We start from the raw sequence: 27,240 nt of genomic DNA on the forward strand, positions 1-27,240 counted from the left end.
TTGTGGAATCACCTTCATAAAAATATTACTGCTAAAAATTTCATTCATGTGAACACTTCCCACTTAACCTAATCACTGTCATGCCTTTTGGACAATGGCTGATTTTTCCATCTTTGCTCTGGGATGATCCGCTTCAAGTTCACAGCCAAACAGGTCCTACAGCTGTGAGAGCTCCTCACTGATAGTGATATATTTCTCAGTTGCTTGAATAACTAAGGCCGAGGGAATGCTAAATACTTTATATAGTCATTCCACTTATATCTTCTTCAGTTTTAGAACTTCCATATTCTCATGTCTCTTTTGATTTAAGAGAAGTACTACTTATACTTGTCTTACATAAGTTTAAAGTCAGAAAGACCACTATCTATTTAAATCTGACCTTCATTTAATTTAAGTCTAACAACCAAAATAGCTGCTGATTAAACTAAATCTTATTTTGAGTAACATAATGGGTCTTCTGCTATGCTCTACAAGGCCATGACAAAGTGATCCTTAGTTAGCCTACAAAGCCTAGAATTTTCTTTTTAATTATAACATCCCTTCAGTATTCCCTGAGAAATAAAAAGTATTAACAATAGTCTACTCACTTAAAAACTTCAGGAACTTCCAAGTGTAAGCTTCCAAATTGAAGTAATCACAGCATACAAGGTTCATTGCATCTATTAATACCTTGCTTACATAGTTAATCATTATCACTGTGTTGGTTTTTATTTTCTTAGTTTGTCAGTTCCAAACAGATGTTATTCATGTGACATTTCGGCCAAGATCATAGGGATAACTTTAGTTTAATGACTAATTAACAAACTTGTGCAGGAATAACATGGCAATATATTAGACAAAATGTCACATCACAGGCATGCTGGGTTTCTCCTGACACTTCCCTTTCACTCACTGTATCTTTTTTTGGGCTGTCAGAGGGGGGGTGCTGCTTATGTTACCAAAGCTCACTACTTTTAGAAACAACAAACAAAATACAAGAGTAACAAATATTTACAGAAGAAAAATAAAACACGGAAGGCATAGTCTTTGGAGTAATCAGTCCTCTTGGACCCAGAAGTCATTACAGCTCTGCTAAATGGCTCCATTTTTATTGCTGCTTCTCCCAGAAGCATCATCCTGAACCAGTCAATGCACTTCCCTTCTCCAAGTGACCTTCCTGATGGGCCATCTCAGCTTCAGTTTAATGGATCAATTTCAGAATAAGGACAACAAAGTTATCACCATTTCATGTGAGGCTTCTCTTTTGCTCTAAAAGCAGCAGGTGAGCAAATTATATTAATCGGTTTGGCATCCAAGGAAAAATAAGGACGTCCGTACCCTGCATACAGATAATACCCTCATTAGTTTAAACTGGAATCACTTTTTTTTTTTTTTTTTTTTTTTAACTTTTTTTTAACCTTTTTTTTTTTTTGGTCTGATTTCTGTTAATTGAAATTAGGAAGTAAAAATGGCCTCAAGAGAGTTTTTCGTTGTTTAGTGTATCAGGTTTATCAGGAAAGCAAGTAGCAGTTCTACCACTATCACTCCTCTCACCCTTCACAAGGACAAATTGCTGTGACAGGACTTAAAGGACTAGCTTAAAGTACAGCTACTTGGAAAAACAGCAGTTTCTCTCATTTTTGGATCAAGCCACAAGCTGAATGGTTCAGACAATATAATTATTGATTTATAACTGTTTTTATTTATTTATTTATTTATTTTTAACGCACTTGAGTTAACAATGCTTCTAGACACTATCCATCTCCATAGCTGAGTACCAGTTGTTTGAGAAAATTGGGGACAGGATAACATACCCTTCCTTCCCCTCCTTCCCTCTCCCCCAATAAATAATTCATACACAAACATCTCAACGACCTGGGAAGCACCCTCTGTAGCTCAAACAGTTCTCAAGCTCTTTGTTAGGTATGATGTTTATCATTTATTTAATACACAGTGCCAGAGCCTGAGGAAGAAAAGTTTAAAAATAATGTCAATAGACAGAGGATCATACTCAGAGTCATCTACCAATCTTGTTGTTCTCCCTGAGGCAAAAGGCAATGTGAATTCATTCAGGGCCATTCTATTATTTATGCAAGGAAGTGTCTATCAAACAGAGAATGAAAAGGAGTTACTCCCTATGCAAGGTCTGAAGGATCATGTCTAATAACTAGAGGCTTAATTTCAAGATTTCAGAAATTCTCATTTAAAAGCACCTGAAGCAAAGTCTAAACAGGGAATGATAAGAGAAGTAATTGGTGTAACAATTTGGGTACTATGGCCTATTTCTGATAGAAAGCACAATACATCTTGTATTAAAGATTAGGACAAAAATGCAAGCCACCCCTAAAAACAACGCAGTACAATAGCTAGTAGAGATAGTGTTAACATTAACTCCAAATTTCCTGATTTTTGTCAGCCACTTTCACAATAGATCTTTTTGATATATTCTCTTATTTAGTTTCCTTGACGTTAAAAGAAAGCTTTAAAGGAAGATGTTGAAGTTATTAGTTTAAGAGACTAAAGTGACCATCCTCTTTCAATTTCTCTACTTTTTTGTTGCCTTGCTTTACAAGTTTCAATGTAGAATTCTTCCTCCATCTCTTCTGAAACTTTATCTCTTCCAATTATCACCTTATTTTCTCTTCCTCAGTGGTAAACTTTTCATGTTTCCTTTGTTCCCCCACACTGCATTTCTCCCCTTAAAATAATTATTCCTGCTCTCCATTTTCTTTTCTTGTATTTCCTTGCCATATCGAATTTATTCACGTCTACCAAGTATTCACACAGCTTCTTCTGTCACATATTGCAGTTTTGGTGTGGCAGGGGAGATCAAGTGACAAATTCCTATGATTGTAAAATTGCTATAAGCAGCAATAAAGGGCTGGAATATTTTTATTTTCTCATTACATTGTGAAGAGATAGCTGCGAATAGAAAATAGCAACAGAAATCCCAATTACACACAGATTTTAAGTCATTTAAGACATTGGTTTAGTTAAAGCAGGTCAGAGATGAACACTGAAGGATTACGGGATCAGAGAACCAGCTACAAGTTCCTTTATCCACTGGTATTCTTTCCTAGAAGATCCAGTTCCAGTGATTTATCTTATTTATTTATTGTATTTTTTTACAAGCAATACTTATCCTTTTTGGTCTACTGCCTAATGCCAGTGAAGACCAGAGAACTTCTCTGCAAAGAGTTTAAAAAAAGACTTTTCAACATTTCACAACAGTGTTTCTTAAGAATATATAAATATATTTGCTAATAACACCTCCAATGGTACATTTAAAAATATGCAAGAGTAAGTTTGATCAATAGTAGAACAAAAGATGCAATGCTTCAGCAGTTCCCCCCCCCCATTGCACTTAAGAAAGCAGAAAGATAGTATATATTTCTTCATTTATAATTATTTGCTCTAATTTGTTAAACATTTTTAACATGATACACCTGAAACAACATCAGGAAGGGAAGTTCTGTAAGCAAAAGACACACCCCAGAGTAAATGCTATTTTCTGATCTAAAAATATGGTGTTCCCAGTCTGCATACGTTTTTATAGGCAACCACATATGTACTGTGGTGTTCTGCATACAGCACCTCTTCCTTCCCTACAATAAAGGGTAGCATACTTCCATTCTCATTCCAGGCAATCAGAATGAAAATGCGTAAGGAATTAATAGGTTTATTCAGTCACAGTCATAAGTTTGGACCTTTTAAAAGGCTTGTTCTGGTTGCACAGTCATGCTGTAAAATTATCTCGCATTATTAATATAGCTCCTATTAGTAGCTCTGCTTAGCAAAATATTCCTTTTTACTTACACCTAATGAGAAAACTGACAAAAAATTCGTTTTGTCCCTTGAATGCAACAATTTGCTCCTCCAATGGCAGACCAAAGATTATGCAAGTGATGACTGACAGTGGGAGCATGAGGACAACTGCCAGATATTGGAGGTATAAGAAAATAAAACTACCTCTTGAATTAAAAAAAAAATAAATGTATTCAAATAATTCAAATAAGATACTATGTTTTGAACTGTGCAGCTGTTATTTTAACTCAACTTTAATTTCAAACCATAAACACAACATGCAAGTGGGCACAATTCCTTCAATTCCAAAAGAATTCTCTAGAAAGCACAGAGGAAAGGGCACCAAAGAACTCTAGCAACTGTTAAAACACCAAGACTGAATCACCATCAGCTCCAAGTTCAGTAGTGGCTTTGAGTATGAACTTTTTTTTTTTTTTTTTCCTGGAAATTCTTTTTCTCCCTTTCTGGCGTCTTAGAGAATCAATGTGAAAAATGACCCAATTGAAGTTAGTTTTGCCATTCTCCTTAACAAAGGTAATACCTCAGTGCAGATTTTTACAGCAGGCTAGAACAAGCTAACATAGAACTTATTCAGCAAACACATAGTTACTTGTGGCACACAAAATGCTTTTGCTAAGATCTACTGTTTCCTGAAAATCATGTTTGCTGAATGTTTCCTTAGAATGGTACATATTTGGTCAAGGGTTTCTGAAAGTATCTGGATGTTTCCAAGTTATCGTGAGAACAAGGAGGATGAGAGGGACAGAGGGACTGAGACTCGCCATGGCCTCTTCCTTCTTAGGCATAGGCAGATGAGCAAATTCCTTGACACAGCAGCATTATGTTTCTGCATGTAGATTTTTTTTCTTCTTTTTTTTTTTTTTTTTTTTCCCCTCCCCCCTGTGGCTTCACAGGGTTGCCTCAGACACAGACAATCTTTCTTGAGACAAAGAGATGATTTCTTACAGTCAGAGAGAGATAAAATTGGGTTTACTAGGGACAGACTCTGCTACCTTTTCCACAGACACCAGAAGTCAATAAGTGGATGAGGCGCCAAAATGATTTATCACCTGAAGAAAAGTTGATGGTGGAACATTGCTGTACATGATGCTGAAGAGAAAGAAGCAATATGTACATGAAGTTCTTCCAATATGAGCAGTTTTTCACTTGTCAAAAATCAATTTCTTGTGCCATCCTGCTTTCTGCTCATCTGCCTTTGTTAGCTCCTTTTAGTGTTGATATGAAGCCTTGAAGCTACAGATCACAATGGATATGTCACTGGAATTGTACCTGCTTATGTCAATGACTTTGGCCTACTGTCTTCAGACATTACCTAAATGTATATTGTGTAATTTCCTCCTAAGGAGGATATGAAGTGTGCAAGAGTGTAGATGCTACACTGTGCTTTGCACAGATTACCACTGGCCTATAATATACATGTAACTTTGTATTCCGCTCCCTTCCTCATCTACGAATGTGCTTACCTACTAGCTTGTACTAAAAGTAATCTATAAGCAGAGGAGTTAGAACTGTCATATACTGCACATTTGCTTTCAGCAAAGGAGGAAATGTTAAAAGGCAGCTATTTATCATATAAAGAACGTATGACTACAGTTTCCATATTTTAGTCTAGGATCTAAATTATTTTATTAGTTCTTTAGCAGATCAATAACTGCTATGGAAGCCTGATAAAATATTCAAGAGTTGCCCATGCAAAAATTATTCTTACATTTCTAAGTAGTCCATGGAGTTGCCTGTGTGTATTTTCACCCAGGATTACCACAGTATGGGTTACATAGGCTCTGCAGACCAAATAAGCCATTCCTGCAGTGAGTTAAATAGTCATGAGAAAGGTCAGTTCTGTGCACTAGATTAGAGGAAGATAGTGTTTATTTCCCCTACTCCACTTATGGTTCCTTTTTTTACCACCCTTAAACATCCATTCTTGCTGTATGGAAGCAGTGGGAATTCATTCAGTTTCTAAATAAGACTTTCATCCTTTTCTCCATGAGACTGTACAGTGTATGCATGCATATACAAAACAATACAGTTATGACACACCTACTTGCAATACAGAAGATTTGCACTCAAAGGCTGAAAGTGTTTTTGTCCATCATCCAATTCAATACTGAAATGACAAACTCAAGAACACCTTCTGCATATTTACAATTATTCAGATTTCTTGTTTGTTTCTACACTTAAACACAGTTAATATAAAGAAATTTCTGAATAGTATGACTTTCAAAATATGAATATCCAACTGTTAATGATTTTACATTTATAGAAGGAATACTGTATAGTGTCTAGCACCTTAAATCAATTTTAAAGAGGGCAGCACCACACCATAGGAAGAATTATGTCTTAAATTCTGAAGTCTCTGGGAAAATGTGTCAAGTTTTTCATTCTACAGGTAAACAACTTCAAAACATTAAAGGACTGATTGTGTAGGATGCCTGTACCCACCTATTTGTAGATTCCTAAGAATATTTTTTCCTCTTACATTTCCTCTTGTTTAAATGCTTCAGAAATTTTTAGCACTCAAGCACTCAATAATATATGAATTCCTCATAAACTTCTTCAGCATCTGTAACATCATCAAGTGTGTGGTAAGTGAATTAGAGCTGGCTGAAGAAAAGCAAATAAATAGCACTGCAAGTTATGACTAATTACATTCAGTAAGTTTCAACCCTTTATGTTCCTTCACCCCCTCCCCCCCCCCCCCCCCCCCCCCAAGAAATATCCAATTTGGAAAGTGCAGAACAATTTAATAGCCCTCAATCAAGTTGAAAGGATTAATTTGACATGCATCAATATATATGGCACAGTGGCTTTTCTGTAATTATTTTGAACTCACTTCACACATGGGCCACAAAAAAGCTATTTTGTTTTACTGAAATGTGGGTTTCAAGGTTGACGTAAGACTCATTTGACTGTTTACCTTCTCAAAGAGTTTCTGCAGCCTTTAATGAGGTCTTAGGCAGTGTCGCTTAGAAAATTTTGCCACTTACCTGGCTTCTCTCATCCTGAAAGATGTTTGAGTATTTTAAGTTTTACAAATATTAATCATGGTACTTATGCAGCTATGAGAGGATTTGAAAGGCCTAAACTACACCCAAGGAGCAGGGCCAACCAATGTTACATTCTTGTTCTGGAAGGAGTAAAGCAAAAACAAAACCTCAACAACCAAACAAAACCACAAACCCACCATTGAACTGAGTCAGTGGAGGAAAACACATAGATTTTAAATGACCATTCAAACCTGTAACTAACCCAGTTTGGTTTGTTATCCAGACCCTCTGTAAATGTGCCACAAGGTTCTTCCTTGCCATGTAGGCCCAGGATCTGGTTACCAAGGCAAAAACAGATGAAGGCAGAGTGGCTAATGAATCACCCTGCCCCTAAAGAAGATCTGGTGAAAATTGTAACACTAACGAGTATAGCAAATTAATAAACTCTGTCACAAGGCAATGAACTCTACAAAGAATAATACAGACTATTCTTGGTGTGCAGGTGAACAGTACAAACAACCTCTAGCAACTAGCCAATATGAACAGGATTATTAATCCCTTAAGGCTGGCCTGACCCCTCCAGAGAGCTACTTCAGAGCACTAGCTCTTTTATTTATTTATTTATTTATTTTTCCAGCACATGCCAGTTTTCTAGGCATTTAAATCCTTGAGACAGCTTAAAGGAGGTTTATGAGGAGGGGGTAAAAGAAGCCAGAACACACAATTTGTCTTGGCAGCAGCAAGGCAGTGCACCAGTTTACCAGCACTTGCCACACCACACTTGGGTGGACTTGCCAGTGACACCCCTCGGGACTAAGAATAAGTAATTAGCTCCTTCCCTCTTCACTAGAGGTAACTAGTTCTGGCTCCACTCAGAAGAGGAAAGGAGTAATGAAGATCTGAGAGGCCACAGAGCTTCCCTAAAATTAATTCTGTTCTAACTGAAACCAGGACAGATGGTTTCAAAATAGTTCTTAAAGAAGGTTTACTGCCATTTGCTAGAACCATCTCCTGCATAGGCAGGCTTACACATATGCTTTGAGCCTGGACTGCAAACATGAAGGGAAAAAGCTCCGGGCATCTATGAGGAAGACAAAGAATTACAAATCTTTGCCCAGCACAATAACATCCAAAGAAAAAAAAAAAAAAAGGTAACACAGTATTGCTATAAATGAACACTGAAAATACAATAGTGCAATTACACAAAGTCAACACTAGAAAACAGGGAGGAGATCAAACAGGGATAGGCAATGGAAATGATTATAGGTACAGAAGAAGGATCTAAAAACAAGGAATATTTAGGCTCCATAAGAGAATACAGAAGATTGGATATAATAAGGCTATGTAGAACAGTAAATTGTACAGTGTGGCTAAGTCAGACATTTCTATTCACCATTTCTCACAGAATAAATTGGTAGAATAAAAAACAAAATTGGTAGGCAAAAACACAAATTGAGGAAAGACAGCATTTTTACACAGTGCATGACTAACTTGTAGAGTTTACTACAAGGGAAACTTTCAGCCAAGAGCTTAGTAGGATTTGGAGAGGATTAGATATTTAAATAAGTTGACAGCAATACATTATCTGCTTTCTAGTTGAGCTTAAATAAATAAATTTAAGGATGATATAGAAATCCTTACACTTCAGTCAGCTGTTTACTAAAAAGACTGAGGAAGACATTCTGTTCCTATTATTATGGATTAGCAATTCATCATGCAATACTGCAAATTTTTAGATGTTTCTGTTTGCCATTAAATTTGACCTGAAAATTAGTGCCTTGCTTACAAGCGTCACTTACAAGAGTCACACTATAGCAAGTTAGAATTTTGTTGTTGTTCTTCAGTGTACTATGAGATGCTGGAGCCCTGGAGTACAGATACAGAACTAGAAATAACTTTTGGACTTGTAGGATTGCACACAGCTCTGAACAGACATCAAGTCGTTTCCACAAGGGGACCCTCTCCCATTGCCTACCACAAAAATCCTCTATGGACAACTCAATTGTAGAACAAAAAATTGAGACTTTTAGTGCTAAAAGCCAAAATAGCAGAAATAATAATACTATGCAGAATAAACCAAAGGCTTTATCTGTATTTCACGTGTGCAGAGAATAAATTAGTAGAAATACTCCAAACAGTACTAGGAAACAGACAATACCCCACAATAAGGATGACAAAAAGATCCCAGTTGTCCTGATCATTGATTCAACAATGAGTCTCTTCCCAAGTCCATACCTGCGAAGATACTACCCCACAAGAAAATAAATTCTGCAATCATCATTTCTGGCTCAGAGTATTCTTTGTCATCATTCTCCAATTTATCGATACACACAGAGGGACCAAAATCTTGTGGGATGCATCCTTTTTTGTTGTTGTTGTTGTTCCTTTTCTTTTTCTTTTTTTTTTTTTTCTTTTTCTTTTTTTTTTTTTTTTTTTTTTTTAAAAAAGATCAAGGTAAAAATACGATAAAAAATCCTAATTTTTACACATAAATCATCATGACTAATGTTTACAACAGTTATTCCCATCTGTCCACATTCCAGGGAAAGATTAACCTTTACCCAGAAAAGATGAAAAACAATGAACCTGTGTAGATTTCCCTTATGACAAAGTATAATTATAAAGTCATTACAGTCAAAGGAAAGAAAGAATTCACTAATACTTCTTTAGAGGTACCATCTTGTGTGCCCTGAAAAAAAACAAACAAACAACAAAAACTTTCTTACTAAAATTTTAATAAGCCCTTGGGTTTTCTCTGAAATGTTTAAGAATAGCTTGTAAGAAAACAATTGGAAAAGAACAGATGTTAAAACCAATGAATATATACATTTCCATATTTTAAAATGAAAGTGTCTTGTACTGTGATTGCATATGTGACAAGAAAAGAAACAAGAAGTCTGCTCCTACTTGTGTTTGCTCTTCCCATAATTTGTAATAACTATATGTTCCACACTGGAACCTGTCAAGTGCTATTAAAAAAAAAAAACAACTGTTAATGCAACTTGTTTTACATCTTCCTAAAGAGAAAAAACAAAAAACAAAAAACAAAAAAAGGCTCTTGTTGTGTTATGGTTTCCACCACTATCTGAGTTTAAAACAAATGATTTCTGCCTTTGGTTAAAAAAAATAGATATGGATAACACAAAGGAAAAGCTACTCGGATTACTGATAATGGTTGTGCATGTACTTTGAGGTTTTAATCGTTCTGGTAGCTATGACCATGTCATGACATTAGACATAACATGAATGAAGCAAACATCTTCAAATGCAGCACATAAATGTAAGTATTTCTACTAGCTACCAGTGATGTCCAATTTCTGTTAAAATCCCCTGGAAATAGAGGAAAAACTCCTTGAGGATTTTTATTTATTTAAATTACCATTTCAAAACAATGGTGAGACACCCCAGGTAATGAATTTATGGAAGATTACTGTACCATTCGTGTAGTTAATGTAACATGCCCTTTAGTCGCATTCCCAACAATATCTCTGACACTGGGAGTATATTTCAAAGGGATTAATGCCTGTTGTGCCTTATTGTTTAACTACACATTGACTATGGAGAATGTAAATACATAATATAATGCTGCAATACTCAAAATTTCTTTTTGATCATAGAGCTCAATGGGTAACTACCACTTCCAAAACACCATTATTTAGTATTTATTGAATCTATTTAAATACCTACATTACCTGGTTACTGAATGCCTCAAAATGAGAAATGTTGCCATCACTTCTAAAGAAAGTGTGGCTGGGGCACAGTCTTTGAGGTAGTGGAGAGGTTCATTTTGTTTTAAATATCATAAGTGATAACACACATTTTAGTTCTCCAAATCTCCCATGTTTTCCTGGAATAAAAACTGAAGGATCTAGAATTTTGCAGCTGATTATTTAAAAAATAAGCCATGAACTCACTTGTGCAAATTTGCATACAGGTTGCGCTATAAGAAATTTTTAAATCAACTTAAACCGATACAAAAGGAAATATAGCTTAAATCTTGTATCACCAACTTCTGCTATCAGATTACGCTCATGTAATTTATGAAATACATGCAAACGTACCTATATAAGTGTTTAAATGATCTTTAACTTATTTAATTAATTACAACAGAGCATTAAGGAGCAATGCAGGTGCCTAAACATAGAAATCTAGTGCTATTTTAGATGCCTGAGGGTATCCCACCACAGCTTTCAACTGCTGCTATAGAAGGCATTAAGTCATCTGTCACACCTGCTAGCCCTGACAGATGTCTCGGGTACACAATGCATCTAAAATGGCATTAGATGTCTATGTTTAGGCTTCTGATTTTTTTTCCTTGGTGCCTACAGAAAGTGCAAATGAAGACTAGAATTTGTGTCCCGGAGTCTGTCATTTATTTCCAACACAAGCACTAAGGAAGCAGCAGAAGTGTGAAATCTTTACATTGTCTTACTAATGTACATTTCCACTCTATCCTAAGCAGATCATTCTCTGGCAGAGTATACAGTCTGCTCTGTATTACTATGAGCAAAACCCACTGCAAAAAGGGAACCTGGTACAGCTTTTTATGTGGTTAAATAGTATCTCAGTTCCAAAAATCGAATTGGATTTACAAGAGACAGAAGGATGAAATGCTCCCCTTCATCCACGGTTCAAGTGGAATCAGTCTCCTGGTTGTTCTGCTTGCAATTTATTTGTGGCACTGCATGGGGAAAAATATTTCCCCTGCATTTGTTATGTATTTGCGCCCTCCGCAATGTCCATCTTGACACTTCTATTTGGACTATCTAGAAAGAAGAAACTAAACCAAGGTCATGGCAAAGTCTGAAAATGCCATGTCCTGAATGTTGCCGTATTCAGATTTCAGACAGACAGAATCACAGAATGTCCCATGTTGGAGGGAACCAAAATGATCATCAGGTCCAGACCTTGGCTCCACACAGGACCACCCCAAAATCCAACCAACCATCTGTCTGAAAGCGCTGTCCAAATGCTTCTTGAACTCCAGCAGGCTCAGTGCCATGACCGCTTTCCCCAGGCAGCCTGTCCCAGTGCCCAACCACCCTCTTGGTGAAAAACCTTTCCCTAACACCTAGACAGATCCTTGCTTGTCCCAGCTCCATGCCATTCCCTCAGGTCCTGTCACTGTCCCCAGAGAGCAGAGCTCAGTGCCTGCCCCTCCGCTCCCCTCGTGAAAAAGTTGCAGGCCACCATGAGGCCTGCCCTCAGCCTGCTCAGCTCTGGGCTGAACAAACCAAGGGAGTTCATCCACTCCTCATACACCTGGCCCTCCAGACCCTTCAAAATCTCCATAGCCCTCCCTTGGAGGTTCTTTAATAGTTGTATGTCCTTATGTTGTGTTGGTCAAAACTGCACACAGCACTCAAGGTGACACCTTTCCAGCACAGAGCAGAACGATCCCTTCTGTCAACTGACTAGCAATGCTGTGACTGATGCACCCCAGGATACAGCTGGCCCTCCTGGCCACCAGGGCACAGTGCTGGGTCATGAGCAGCTTGCCAAAGACCAAAACCCCCAGACCCCTTTCTGTGGGGCTGCTCTCCAGCCTCCCAGCCTGCAGAGATAACCAGGGTTGCTCTGTCCCAGGATTTTCATATAATATGCCATCTGTTTTAGCTGGGTTCCTACTCTGAAACTTATTGCGGGGCACACACAAACAATATTCAGACTTGAATATTCTTCTCAGCATTGTTGCAAGAAAAGATGCATAAAGTAGAAACAAATTGTGTGGGTATAAATCTCTAGTTATCCATAACTCCTGTCTTTATTTCAAAACTCTTGAACTGTGCTTTATTCATGTTTACTTCTGTAGCCATATATATTATAATGCTGTCATAAATATTTTTAATAATACCTTTTGACAAAATTAAAACCATCATAGTTTTACACCAGTCATTGAAAATACCTAAGGGAACTCTACACAAAAGAAAGTATTTTAAAACGACAACAGAAATGATTGCTTATCTCAGGCACTTTCTTGGTCACATGAATTTTCTCTAAGACAGTATAATTGTTCTCAAAATTGTTTATGGACAACTGGTATTAATCTACAAATTTTGACAAACAATTAGTTTACCCCTATAATGAAACACTAAAAAAGTAATAAATTCACTGAATCTTTACAAGTAGTTGTATAGCTCTGTTTTCCTTTCTGGTTTTACAGTTACTCTAAGGTATAAAAGTGCTTTATATAACATCAATATCCATTTAAGAACTTGGCATATACGTTTACTATTACAAATGCCAGTAACATGCATAATTTGTTTCAAAGTAATACATTAATTTAGATATTGAATAACTTGAGAAAAATAGAATATTTCTGTTATGAAGGGGCAAATCCCAAGTCACTGAGGAACATGCAATAAAGTTATTTTGGACCTCATCTTCATTCTCAACCATGAAAACACCACGTAGCTCATTAACCTTCAGCATCCCATCAGCTCTGTAGCAGCCAGCCCACCCAAGAGATGGCATGAAGCAGCCACAGAGAGCCACCAGCTCAGCTCTACTGATAACCACCTTGTTCACCGCACTCCAAATCATGCACAGAAGTAGTGGTCACAGAACCACAAATGGACTGCATTTTAAGGGTACCAGGAGAAAATCTAACAAATGCATAGATTTGGAGACCATTCTATGCTGGAATGGAGAAAAGCTAGAATTCATTGTCATTATAACTTGAATGAACAATTGCAAGCTCATCAACTGGATAGGAAGGAACTCTACTCACAATCTTGCCATGGTAGGCATTTAAAAAAAAAAAAAGAAACCACAAAGCAGATAAGAAAAATAAGCCATTTATGTCCATGTCACATTATGAAATCTGTAGGTTAAAAGAATATACAGGAAAAAAGAAAAAAAAAAAACAAAACACTACAGCAACAACAAAAAGTACCAACCCTGGTTACCTAGAACATAGGACTTCAAAACACCTCTAAGCAATTTCCCTAATTGCCCACATAATCACATGTTCAGCTGTTGAAGATGGAATGAAAAGTAGAGTCATAGAATCATAGAATATCCTGAGTTGGAAGGGACTCGTACTGATCATCAAGTCCAACTCCTGGCACCACACAGGTCTACGCAAAATTTAGGCCATGTGACTAAGTGCACAGTCCAATTGCTTCTTAAATTCAGACAGGCTTGGTGCAGTGACTGCCTCACTGGGGAGCCTGTTCCAGTGTGCAAACACCCTCTCAGTGAAGAACTTGTTCCTGATGTCAAGCCTAAACTTCCCCTGCCTCAGCTTGACACCATTCCTGCAGGTCCTATCACTGGTGCTTACAGAGAATAGGTCACCTGCCTCTCCACTCCCCCTCTCGAGGAAGTTGTAGACCGTGATGAGGTCCCCCCTCAGCCTCCTTCTCTCCAGTGCCCTCAACCACTCCTCATATGTCTTTCCCTCTAGGCCCTTCACCATCTTCGTCACCCTCCTCTGGACACTCTCCAACAGTTGAATGTCCTTTTTGTACTGTGGTGCCCAGAACTGCACACAGTACTCAAAGTGAGGCCGGACCAATGCAGAGTAGAGCAGGATAATCTCTTCCCTCAACCGACTAGCAATGCTACGCTTGGTGCACCCCAGGATCCAGTTGGCCCTCCTGGCTGCCAGGGCACACTGCTGGCTCATATTCAACTTGCTACCATCCACAAACCCCAGATCCCTCTCTGTGGGGCTGCTCTCCAGCGTCTCATCGCCCAGTCTGTACGTAAAGCCAGGGTTGCCCCATCCCAGGTGCAGGACCCAGAACTTGCTTTTGTTAAACTTCAGGTGGTTGGTGATCGCCCAGCTCTCCAATCTGTCCAGGTCTCTCTGCAAGGCCTTTCCACCCTCATCAGAGTCCACAACTCCTCCAAGTTTGATGTCGTCGGCAAATTTGCTTAGAACACCTTCTAGTCCTACAAAGTACCTTTTCCCTTTAGACCACCTGCTTGAACTTAACTAAGCTGATTATTGTTATAGTGTTTATATTGCAGCAGCACCTAAGATGAAAGATGCATATAATCCTTTAAGGCTGGTAATCTGTCTAATAGTCATTTCACAGCTTATTTGAAACAAGCTGATGTAAAAGCAACAAATGAAATCTCTTGAACACTCTCTGCATAAACAACAAAAAAGGCTGAAGGAGCTTTCAAACTAAGATTTTTCTTTGGACCTTTCCATCTTCCCAGGACTACAAATCCAAGATACACACGCTCTGCCACACCATAGCTTTTTTTTTTTTTCTTCTCCTTTTTTAATTTCTTATGGATCACAAAATCACCCAATAACTAGAGAAAAAAATACAAGTCCCCCAGTACTGAGTTTATTAATGCAGCTCAGAGTGTGAACAAATAACTCCTGATCATGTTTTCAAGTGATACTATTGCAAATGTTTTCTGTTTGTTGTGGGTAATACTGATTTATGTAACCAAAGCCTGTGATGAAGATGGTCCAACACTTTTATGCTGCTTATTTCAGTAATATACAACTCCTTTATCCACACTGGAATATACAGCAACAAATAAAAGACAACAAACTCAAGACATTAAATATAATTGTAGTTCCTTTTTATTACCGTTCCTTTTTTTATTACCACTACTACAGCCTTACTTTCTTTCTCTCTCTCTCTCTGTTCCCCTCCCCCTCTAAGTTTCAGAAATCTTTAGCAAAATGACTTTTCATCCCATTTCAATTCCACTTCCACAAGTTTTCCACATTTCTGACAATACTATCTTAGGGGGAAGGAAAAAAAAAAAAACACATGCCATTTTTTTCTGTACTGAAAATGAAAGGACCAGGAATATTTTGTTGCCTTTTTTTTTTTTTTTTTGGTTGGTTGTTTTTTTTGAAAGAATCAATGTTTTCAACTGAAAAGCAGTTTAGACAGAATTTTGAAAATTTCCACGTACTGATTTAGATTATATACTAGACACCAAGTCTACATATAAAAGGCACTGCTTAGTAACTAGTATCACATATTTTTGTAGCTTGCTGGAATTACCCAAAGTACGAAAGACCTGATCAGCTTTACCATTATGTTTTATACTCTTTGTAAGAGTAATACATTCAGGAAGTAGAGCACATGCCCCTACTTAGATTCCAATGCTCACAACAGTGATCTGGCATAATACAATTTTTGTTGTAATTAACATATAATTTCAGTCTGATTTTTTTTCCCCAATTCAAGAGGATGATATTAAGTAGATATTAAGTAGGAAAACTAATGTACTACAAGCCAGACAGAGGAAAAAAAAAAGTAAACCATTCCAGATTTTACATTCCTTTATTTTTTTTTTCCTCCTTTTATTTCAGGTGATATACAATTCCCAACAGCTATTTTATGCAACACAAGAAGCTACTTTTAAAGAGTGTATTTTTATTGTCTAGACTACTCTTAACTTTCAGAAAAACTCTTCGCACAAACAAAGCCCTAAGATTGATGATAATTAAATGACAAAAGATGGGTTAGTAACCTGAGGTGTACATTTTCAGCCAGGACAGATACAGTTAATAGGAAGACTTCATTGTAAGGAAAAATAACGTGCATAATTCAACAGCTATGCCATTCCACACACACATAATTAACAAGTCTTCAGCTCATTAGCAGGCTGTATAAAATACATATAATATGCTGTGCAAAACTGATTGAGAATAAAAAGCTTCTTATGCATTACAATAAATGATTTAAATTGTTTTGAAAGAGTGGTATCAGTAGTGTTTAAGGTTATGGTTCCCAAACCTACTCATGACTCCATCTCTTTACAACGGCCACTTTTACTGTCTTGGTTTTCAACAGATATCTTGCCATGCTAATCCTAGTGTAATACATTTGATCAGTGACTGCTAAAATTCTGCTACATCACTTAAAGATGAATAGGACCAAGGGAGTACAAATAACTGCATCAGACAGCACCATGTAAGCACTAATTCCCCAAGGGAAGGATGTACACAGTATCACACTGCATGCATATTTCAGTATCAATGTATTTTTGAGGGACAACTTGTTTAGCATACATACCATAATCTCTTTGCTTGGCGATACATTAATTAGTAGATTGGACAATATCAGTGTTCTTTCTTTAGAAATGATAAATAGAGGGCAGTATATCATTGCACCTGATGATACCCACACTTATATCTAATGAGACCTTGAAACTACTAAAGTGTCTCTCAAGGGACAAAACAGTTACTCCTGAGCTGTAGTGACACCTCCTGGCAACAGCCCGAGAAGGTCTTTTCCCACAGAAGAACTTTTTCTCCAGACAAGGGTGCTTAAGGGTTTCAGCCAAAAGGCAACAAACATGGTGCTCCCTCCAGCCTGGCTTCAAAGGCACATTGCTCAGAATACCAAGCAGAATTTTCTGATTTTTAACTACTACTGACAGTTTAGAAATTGAGAGGCTAAGACACAGGAATACCAGCGTCTAAGATCTCTAGATTTATTGTACCACACACTGGCCTTTCTTGTGTGGCTGGAAAAATAGCTGCAAAACCTAATCAACTAGCAGCTTAATTCATACCATGAATCTTGCAAGGTGTTTTCTCACTTCTTTGTGAAACCCTGTCTGTTTGGTAAGAGTTTAGCTCTTTGCCCTCCACAGATTTCTGACAAATACTGTAAGCATTACTTTGGTAAGAATAATATAAACTAGGATAAAAAACAAACAAACAAACAAACAAAAACACACACACAACAAAAAGACTTAAGAGTAGTTATAGCCCCAAAATACACAGGAAAAATATTTTTCACTGCTGTGGTGTAGTTAGCAAATTCAGTATAAGTTGAAAATTCTATAAAAAGGATAACAATTGTTTATGTGCATTGTGAAACACATTAAATACCAAAATAGAAGAAATGAAATAAATTATTCCTAATCTTTGCAGCAGCTCTGAGCAGGGGACTTACAGGCAGGGTGACACCCACCAACTAAAGGAAGCACCCCACATTCAAAAATCCTACAGAACCTACCTCTTGAATACCTAATCAGTTCAGGTGAAAGTCAGACAGCAAGTTTGTTGGATAGATTAAGTTTAGCTTACTGAATAAATACAAGTACATGTTCGATTGTTTTAATCAGTAAACTGTTTTCAGTACAAATATCCAGCATTTTGAAGAACTTGATTGCTCTCATTATACATTTCTGTTATGTCTTTTGTGCTGCCTTTATACAGTACCATTTTCTTTATACTTAACTAAGAGAAGAAAGCTGAATTTTCCTCTGTTTTCTTTTGTATCATCCTTCTCCTCCCCCCAACATCTTCAGAGGTAATTTTGATTTTTTTTTTTTAAGTACTTTGCATACATTGTAAGGCAATCAAGAAAATTCATTTGACAAACTGGATTATAGACTGTCTGCCAGGAATTAAAGTGGTAACAGCTTTTTCAACAATTTCTCAATGACTATGTCTGTTAAATGCTCACAGCACACTGAAATAACACATCCATAAGAAGTATTTTACATTTACAATTTAAATAAAGGAAAAAAGACCCACAAAAATTATTTACTTCCTCTTTTCACATACAAAATTAAGTTGTAAAACTTTTTTTTTTTTTTTTTTGTTTTTCCTTAAACAATTGAAAGCCTGTCAAGGCAAATCCCCATTTGGTGATTAATTGCAATCTTCAAAAACTCCATGCTCCCAGAAAATGAGCTAAGCCATGTATGCGATCATTTCTACAAGGTAAAATAGTTACAGAACAGCGTTGCTTCTCAACTTGTAGTGCTTTAAGATTTAACTGCATTTTGTCTTCACTCCACCTTGTTCCCAAGCAGATACATGCTTACACATATAGCAATCTCTTTCACTCTCTGCATCTATCCACCAATAGAGATCTCTTCCAATTGTGAGTAACACAGTCATCGTACAATGGATTGCTACTGAAATCATAGAATCATAGGGTCATAGAATATCCCGAGTTGGAAGGGACCCATAATACCAACATTATCACATATTTTCTCCCTCTCGCCCACACACTTGTAGACCTGCTAGTTGTACACCCACAGATGTAATTCATTTTCAACGCATAGTCCCTTCCTCCAAGGCATTCACAAGTATACTGCATACAAAAGTACTTTGTGGGAGTTCTTGAACTACTGCATATGCAGGAGGCCTGGCAGCAGAGCACTCCATTTGTGTTCATTGTTTTTCTTAATTAACTAACTTTAGTATCAATGCAGTGCTGTACAGGCACAAACTAGTAGTACTGGGCACCTATCTGCACAGTATAAAATATTAAGGACTATCCTTGGGGTATCAAAGGTAAGATGGGTGCATATCGAAGGTTGCCCAACACCATCAATTACAGGAGGCTTTTATAGGTATAGCTCGGTATAGCTTTGCAAAAGTGTCATTATGCCAAAATTTTACACAAGGGAATAAAAATCATATTTATTTTATTTTATTTTTTTTTGTTCTCTCAAATAAATGCTTCATCAGCATTGCACAGTTTACTAAATACAGTTTGCTAAGAGAAATTGAGAATGTGTTAACATGGACAAAACATGCCTGAGAAAATCTGAGACACTCCTATTTGGTGGAGAGTCCTGGCATTTAAAAATGTTGTCATTCTTATCAACATGCTCTAATGAAATAAATTTTTCACAAGGAAAAAGAGAAGCTAGTCTACTTTATAAGCATGGGAAATTCTCTGTAGAGATTTACAGTTTAGCAGCTACATTCTCTGGACATTTAGCACATGCTCAATGTATTTTATCTCGTATTTTCAAGAACATAGCAATTGTTTTTTTCTGGTGGATCCAGCACAGCTTTGGCTACCTAGGCAAGCAGCAGGTAAGATTCTTCATAACTTCAAGCAGTTTGGAGAAAGAATGGGTTTTTGTTAGCTTTTAGTGAAAAGGAGTGAAAGTTGACTCATGACCAGAATACAATAGGAGTTAGGAGTCTATAGAGCAAACAAGTGAGATTGTGTGGAAAGTACAAGTGAGAGTAATAGAGAAACACTGGGGTCAGTGACCTATATAGGAAGTGGGAACAGGGACTGGGAGCCTGTTAGGAAAGATCAGTGACCAGGCAAGATCTGTGAGAAACAGCTTTGGAATGGAAAAACGAAAGGGAGATGACGGGGGAACTGTGGAGAAGTCTGGAACAAGAACTCAGGTCATCTTTGTATGGGGCACTGGAGACAAAATATGTGTTGCAAATAAAGTGCCCAGTTGCCAGGACCTGTATCTCAATGAGTGGATTGGAATGTTCTTTCAGATCTGAATGAGATCCAAGATTGCTGGGATTAAGAATAGAATGTCAGCAGATCTTGCGAAGTATTTGCCATCTTCTCTACTAACAAAGTTCAAGAAGAAGCAGCTATTTTCCTTACCAGTTCAATATTTCTGGTGAAACACACCTGCCTGGGGATTCAAGGGTTCAAACCCTGCTCAGAGACCAAGGAAAAGGACAAAAATCCCTATACTTCCCCCCCCCCCCTTTTTTTTTAAAAAAAAAAAAAAAAAAAAAAAAAAAAAAAAAAAAAAAAAAACAGACTATGAAAGTAACACAAAGGAACATAAAGGCGATATTTAAAAATAAATAAATAGTAGTGCTCTACATTCGCACACTGGAATTGACAAGCCTGCTGGTAGTTTCAGCCTACTTACTCCTGTCTAAACAAAATAAAGTGAGTTTATATATAATCCCCAAATTTTGCTTTTCTGGTAAAAGCTGTAATGTTTGCCATCAAAAGACAGAAAACTGAAGGAAGATTCCACTGATAAATGCAATCCAAAGTTGTGTGAGAGAACCCAATCTAATCCTGTATTTTAATATTTGTACATGCTGCAAGGCACCCATCCATAGGCATAGTACCTACATATTATCACACACAACACCACAGCTACTGCTTTTCTGAAAATTCATTCTGTAGCTGTGAAGCACAATAAGAACATAGATTTGACTAATAACACTTCTGATTTAATAGCAGGGTAAGAATAATAGTTAGTAAATGGCAGGCAGGAAGGGTTGACACGCAGAACAGGATGGGCAATTCACAAGAATTTTTTGGGAGAAAAATGTCATAGTGCAATTGAGTTTCATCTGGAGATTGTCTAGAAGAGATAAGTTCAAGTTTTAAAGTTTTGGACACTTGAATTTGTGATTGTTTGTATAAAAAGTGAAAAATCTCAGGATATGAAATAGTAAGAGAAATTACTTCACAAGGCTTCGCATTATAAACCCACATTCTCATGCTAATTTTTTGTGTAATTTTTTATTGTTTGCTGAAATATCCCATCTTGATCTTTTGTTTTGCAAAGCAGTTATTTTCCCTTCCTTCCAAAGGTGATTTTTCTTTTTAATTCTGCAGCCATAGACAGGTTCATTCACCTGTTCTTTGAATTATGGGAAAGTGAAAGAAGTATTACTTGCTTGAAATGGCAGAAGCAGAAGTGGATCTCCTTGCTTCAACCCCAATTCCAAAATGCTGCACTTTATGATCTGACATTTTCAGGTTGGCTAGGTCTGACTCAATCCTGTGCTCTTTCATTATATGTGGAGAACTCACTCTTTCCTTACCTCCCTTTCCCTCCTCAAATACACATAAATGAGGCTGGAACACTTAAAATATATTTTGTATCTTGGGCTAATATTGAAACGACAACAATATTTCCCATGATGAACTAGCAAGAAGCTACCACCCATGAAGAAAATCCAGGGTGGGACTGCTCCTTTCTTGAGCAGCTGTAATAAAGCAGAACTCTGTACTTGAGGCTCTCACAAAAAGCTTCTATTACAATTTTTTTGGACAAAACTAAGCTCTGTGGAAGGGAATAGATCAAGAAAAACTTCTGTGCCTTGGAAGGCTAGCAAGGGAAAAAGAGAAAGGCTGTTAATTTGAGAAGATGCCTTTTATTCTAGAAAAAAAAAAAAAAAAAAAAGACTGCATCTGCAGTCTGTCAGTCAAATTTTTAACAAAGAAAATTAGGACCACATACATCACTTACATGAACTGTGCAATGGTTCTGCCCTTTCACAGACAGATAATTCAAATCCTTAAGCACCAATTCTGCTGGCTATCAAGTCCATGGATGGATCACCCCATTCCATAGAACCATTGTCTCTTCTCAGGGGTGAGTTCACATACAGTCTTAGTGGCATGAAAATTGAAGTTCAAAAACAACACGTGCTACAGCTGGAGAAAGAAAATGTGTGCTGCCACGCTGTCACGACTAGCTCTGAAGTGGGAGAAGTTGTAGGTGTAAAGAGATCTTAGAGCTGGTGAGCAAACCGAACAGCTGGACTAGAAAAAATTGGCTAGACTACAGGATACAGAAGTGGTGTATCAGTGGGAGAAGTTGTTAATGAATCTGAAATATTTCTGAGAACTGAGGGAAGATGATCAAAACCAGAAGTGGCAGACTAAAGAAAGGCAAAAGTTGACTTTGTAACGGGAGTTACAACCTAACTGAACACACAGGGTGGCTTCAGTGGAAACTAAGCTCACTGAAAAGGGTCAGAGAGATGGAAAGCTGAGCTCTCATTAGTGAAAAAGTTAGGAATAAGTAACTGAAGCTTCTTAAAAATACTACTGTAAAACTGATAGGAACTCCTACTCAAGAAAGAACTCAAAAGCCTCTCTTATAAGCGTAGATCTTTCCCACTTGAGCTAAAGGAACAGTCCCTCAGCTAACGGCACCATGAACACTTACTGTGTTTGCACGCCTGCCACAAGAGCAGAACACAGTGAGAAACACAATGCCCAAAAAACTCATCTTAAACATCTGAATTGTATGATAAAGTCAAGTGATCTTCAGCCTACAAGGGAAGAAATAGCTGTCTTATATCATCAGGAAAAAAAAAAAAAAGAAAAAAGAAAAAAGAAAAAAGAAAAAAGAAAAAAAACACCTCCGTAGTTCTCTCGTAGAGACTTTCTAGCTCTAAAACAGTCAGATATCAGCCTTTAGAAACAGTGCACCTTTCTCCCCTCTTCTTTTACTTTGATTTATAATCTTCAAGATTTGTCTGGTTTTATTGATACCATTTACATTAGTTCACTATTAAGTTACCCACATCAGTTTGAGATGCAGATTTTTCTCCATTAAAACTTCACTCCCCTTGTATCAGACATCCTTACTGCCTGCTTTCTGCCCTAGAAGAGAGTTGGGCATTAAGCACTTCCTTGGAGATCACCAATACTTGATTACTTCTGATCCATCCTAGAACTCTTTTTATGACCTGCAGCTCCTGCAGAGGGACACTCTCTTGTAGTTCCCACCTCAGTTCAGTCCCACAGCAATTCAGCCAAGGATCGCCCAGAGTAGCAGGGACAATCAGTGTAACTGCCGTGTGGCATGGGGAGTCCCACAAAACAACAGATACCATGGTACACTTCCTCCAGCCCTGGAGAACAGACCCCGGCTTTTATAAAAGGGTCTCCTGCATTTTAAATACACATAGGTTTGAATTAATCTAAGAATATAGTGCCACAGTAGGAATTAAGCCTCAAGATAAAGTACTGAGAGACAATAGTTAAAAATAAATTTAAAACATTTGCAAGGAGCAGCAGAGTTCAGTGAGAAATTGCCAGTAAGCATCCCCAGTAAACAAGCGAGGACATCAGTCCCCTTCTCTGTCTACATCCCCAAAGCAACCACCTCGTTTTATCTGCAGCGGTGCAGCCTATCAGCCTTTGGGCCTGATGGATGTTCACCTACAGCGGGCATGGCCAGCAAGCAGATGACATGGGCATCACTGCTGTCTGCCTTGACCACCACTGCCACACAGCCAAGGGGACTGAACAGAAGGGGAAGTGAAACTGAACTTGAGACCCTACAGGTTTCAAAACCCCCCAATGTTTGGAAACTGACAGACCACACTGTGCAGTGCCAAGAATAGTTATGAACCAAGGCATTCAAAGGTTGTAAGTTGTCCTGGACCCATAAACATAGCCTATTTCCACTGGCCCATAGAGAATGAAATAGCATTAGAAGAACGTTAGCCATTACACGTCATAGTTAAGTAAGAGCAATTTGTTAAAGATAACATTTATCTAAAAGACACAGACCAAGAGATATTTATTCTTAGCATCCTGATATGTTAAGATGAGCAATATTTATATATGATGTGCATTAAAATTAGCATATCACTCTTTTTGATCTTTGGAAATTTGACCTCTCTGCCTTGTGAGACAATTGGCAAGCCTGACCTTCCCTGGCATGTTACCCGCCCTTAACTCTTCCAAGATACAACAGGCTGCTACCAGCCCCTTCCCACAGCTTCCCCCACTTCCCAGCAGAAAGTTCCCTAACCTGAGCCCACCGGGATGTTTAAACACAATCTCACAAGATAGAAGTAGACCAACAAAAGATCTGGAGCTAGCAGAGAATTAATTTCAGAACAATGCCATTTTTATTTATTATTGTTTTTACAGTCAAGCCATAATCAGAAAACATGTGAGTAACAGTACACAAATAACTCCCTATTTTGGGGTCCTGAAAAGTTTCAGCAATCACTGGTGGCATAATGAATGTTTGCAATTCATTCGATTCCGTTTAAAGATGCAAAGCACGCCATGACATCAACGATGTTCTCTTCATCTTAACAAAGGCTATTACACTTCATGTTCTTCTGACAGAAGTAGCATGTTTAAAAATATATATTTCTTTTCTACAGTATAATATTTAGAATGGTGTACCCATATTTGAATTTAAATTAACTGTATTAACATCATACTTCAAGCAAGACCGTGCTCTGCTAATTATCCCAAAGAGCTTCAAAATTTTTACGGTATATTTATTGCGTTTATATCTTCTTCATAAACTTACTGATGTTGTTTATATAATTTTGCAAATTACAAGATGTGTAGGATAACTATTTAAATGAACTAAAAATTGTGCCATGGACAGATCCTTCATAGATTTACAATTTGTAGCCGTCAATCTTCCTACATCTGCTAGATAACAAAACAACGGTTCTTTTCTTCATGCAGACGAGCAAATTCAGTAAACATTGGTAAGGGTTCTTTAGCAAAAGAAAGAAATCTCTAGTTCTCCACAGTCTATTAAACTCTTTCTTACATACATCTAAACTCCTTTGTTTTTCTCAGGAAAGGAAAAATATATATATTATAGGAATCCTGTGTATTCAAGCACCATTTTAAACCAAAACCAAAAAAAAAAAACAAACAATAACCAAAACCAAAAACACCCTGCTTTTGCTGATCGCTAAATGTTTTGGCAAAGAGGAAAAATACATGACCAAGAAAGCAGGGTGGGGATATGCCTTAAAAGAGACGCACAGACTTGCAACTCTCATCTTATAATTGAGGAACGCAATTATAATTGAGAACCTAGAATGATCATTAAACGTAGCCAAGCTTTTGTACGTCACTTTCTCTCTGAGACCTGCCTGAAACAGACCAAGTTCTGTTAACATTTGAAAAAGAACACAAACAGTAAAAGGATTGATATTGAATGAATCCTATACATTCGAAATTGGGAAATGAATAAGGGCACTACTTATATTTCCCCCCCACCCCCTTTTCATTAAGATGAGGGCAGAAACTGAACTGTAGCTACAAACGCTGCTAATGATTGGATCAGAGACCAACATCTATGGCGACAGGCAAGAAAATGAATTTAATCAATAGAAAATCAATGCGAAAAGGGCAATAAATTGGAAAACAAAAACAAATTGCTACAACAGCAGAAAGGGAATAAACGGCTATATTGATAACAAATAAGGCAAACATTTTCTTCCTGTAAAAAGCTTACATCCCGTTTCAGAAATCACTTCAAGCCTTCCTCCTCCTTCAAAGGAATTACATAGCACTTTCCGTAGCCACACCACCAGCTCCGTGCCACGGATTTCCCCTTTCCAACCGAACTCCCAGTTAGACAGAGGGGTGCCCGGGCTGCTCCTCCCGGGGACCACAGACTCCGTGCTCCGGCATGCCGCCCTCCTCCGTCAGCTCCCCGAAGCCCCAAGCACGCCCGGTGCGGCGGGGCGGCTGCTCCTGCCGCCAGGCAGCGATCGCTGCGCACAGGCGGGGAAGGGCCGCGGAGTCCCCCCGCGCTCACGACGGCCAGGGCCGGGGCCAGGGGGGGCAGCGCCCGGGAAGGGCACCGGTCGGCGGCGAGGACTCGCCGCAGGGAGCTCGGCTCCGCACCCGCCGGCCGCGGTGGCCAAGGGGCTGGCGGCCGCTGCGGAGCCCCTGGGAGAGGCGGGGCGGGGACGCCCGGCCGGGAAGCTAACAGCGGGGGCAGCGTCCCCGCGCCCCGCCGAGCCTCCGGCTGCGGGGACGGCCGGAAAGTGACAGCGCCCGCGGGCACCGCACGGCTCCGCGCCGCCACCACCGGGGACAGACGCGCACCCCCCGGTTCTCCCCAGCCCAGCTGGGCCCCCTCTCAGCCCCAGCGGAAAACAATGGGCAGGGGGCGCGGCTCGCCCCGCGCAGCGCCCGGCACCCCGGCGGGGCCAACTCCGCGGCGGCAGCAGCGGGGTGGCGATGAGTATGCGGCGGCGGCGGCAGGACTTACGGGGGCTGCGGCGGGGCAGAGCGCGACTCCGGGCGCGGCTGGCGACGCGGCGAACTCCGCGACTGGCGGCAGGGGCCGACCCCGAGCGGCCGCGCTCCGCTCCGCTCCGCGCCCCGCCCCGCACCTGCCCGGCCCCGCCCCGCGCGGGCCCCATTGTCCGCGGCACCTGCCCGGCCCCGCCCCGCCCTCCCCTTTGGCTCCCGCCCGGGACGCGGCCGCCATCCCCCGCCGAGCCCCCGCCGAGCCCCCGCCGCCCCGCTCCCAACTTCGCCGGGGCTCGCTTCTTCCGTTCGGCACCCGCAGACTCGGCAGCAATGACTTTGGGAACGCTCCAGCTCTCAGTCAGCACCGGAGGCGGTTAGCTCCAAATCTGAACCTCGAAGTGTACATTTCAGCTCGCTTTTTGCAGCTTGTTTTATTTCTAGTCTCAGTTACAATGTCACGTTTCAGGGTTGAAACACGATGCCTATAGTCTGAACCTCTTTGTTTCACTGTCCTTTCCCACAAAGGAGACAAACTAACAAGCAGTCCAAAACTAAACTGATGATCTGGGGCATCCAAACCTGAGTTCACAATCCAGATACTGCCTTTGGAAATAAATGGAAACTAAAGAATGCTGAAGAGAAAATATTTTGCAGCTTACCTTCCTCAGTCATAACCCTTCAGGAAACACTCACACCCTTGCCTGGGCACAGATGCCTTACAAATGGGGAACGGGATTGCTAGAGAGGGAAGCAATACCTGTGCATGGGCGAGGATGCTGATACACCCTGTGGTTTTTTCTCCTGAAGTTCTGCAGCACTAAGCAGGGGGACCAACTTGCTGATGCCTTCTCCAGTGCTCTCCTCCCTCTCCTACCAGTGGACTTGCTGAAGGATAAGCAGTCCTACAGCCCTCTGTGCTCCCTTTGGGCACTCTGTCCATTAGAAATACACATGCTTGTTCAGCCCGACACCCCATTATTACTGGCAGTGGCTGA

The 27,240-nt window shown here is 39.2% G+C and overlaps 1 protein-coding gene and 1 long non-coding RNA gene across 3 annotated transcripts in view; both read right to left on the bottom strand.

The window, feature by feature from the left end:
* SEMA6D (semaphorin 6D) overlaps positions 1–26,318 on the bottom strand; it is a 233,526-nt gene extending 207,208 nt beyond the window's left edge. The window contains exon 1 of the mRNA XM_068695977.1: positions 26,262–26,318. The gene's annotated coding sequence lies outside the window, so the exon portion shown is untranslated. The remainder of the gene's footprint in view (positions 1–26,261) is intronic.
* Positions 1,741–13,325, bottom strand: LOC137863190 (uncharacterized). Of its 2 annotated transcripts, XR_011100730.1 has the most exons (6): positions 7,054–13,325; positions 6,792–6,931; positions 6,247–6,367; positions 5,513–5,607; positions 4,797–4,893; positions 1,741–2,901 (listed from the first exon to the last, which is right to left on the bottom strand). It is a non-coding gene; the product is annotated as an uncharacterized lncRNA (long non-coding RNA). The 2 variants fall into 2 exon arrangements; XR_011100729.1 differs by lacking the exon at positions 6,792–6,931 and having other exon boundaries at positions 7,054–13,323.
* Positions 26,319–27,240: the final 922 nt, after the last annotated feature.

This window comes from Anas acuta, chromosome 12, assembly GCF_963932015.1.
Source record: "Anas acuta chromosome 12, bAnaAcu1.1, whole genome shotgun sequence".
In the NCBI taxonomy this organism is placed as follows: Eukaryota; Metazoa; Chordata; class Aves; order Anseriformes; family Anatidae; genus Anas; species Anas acuta.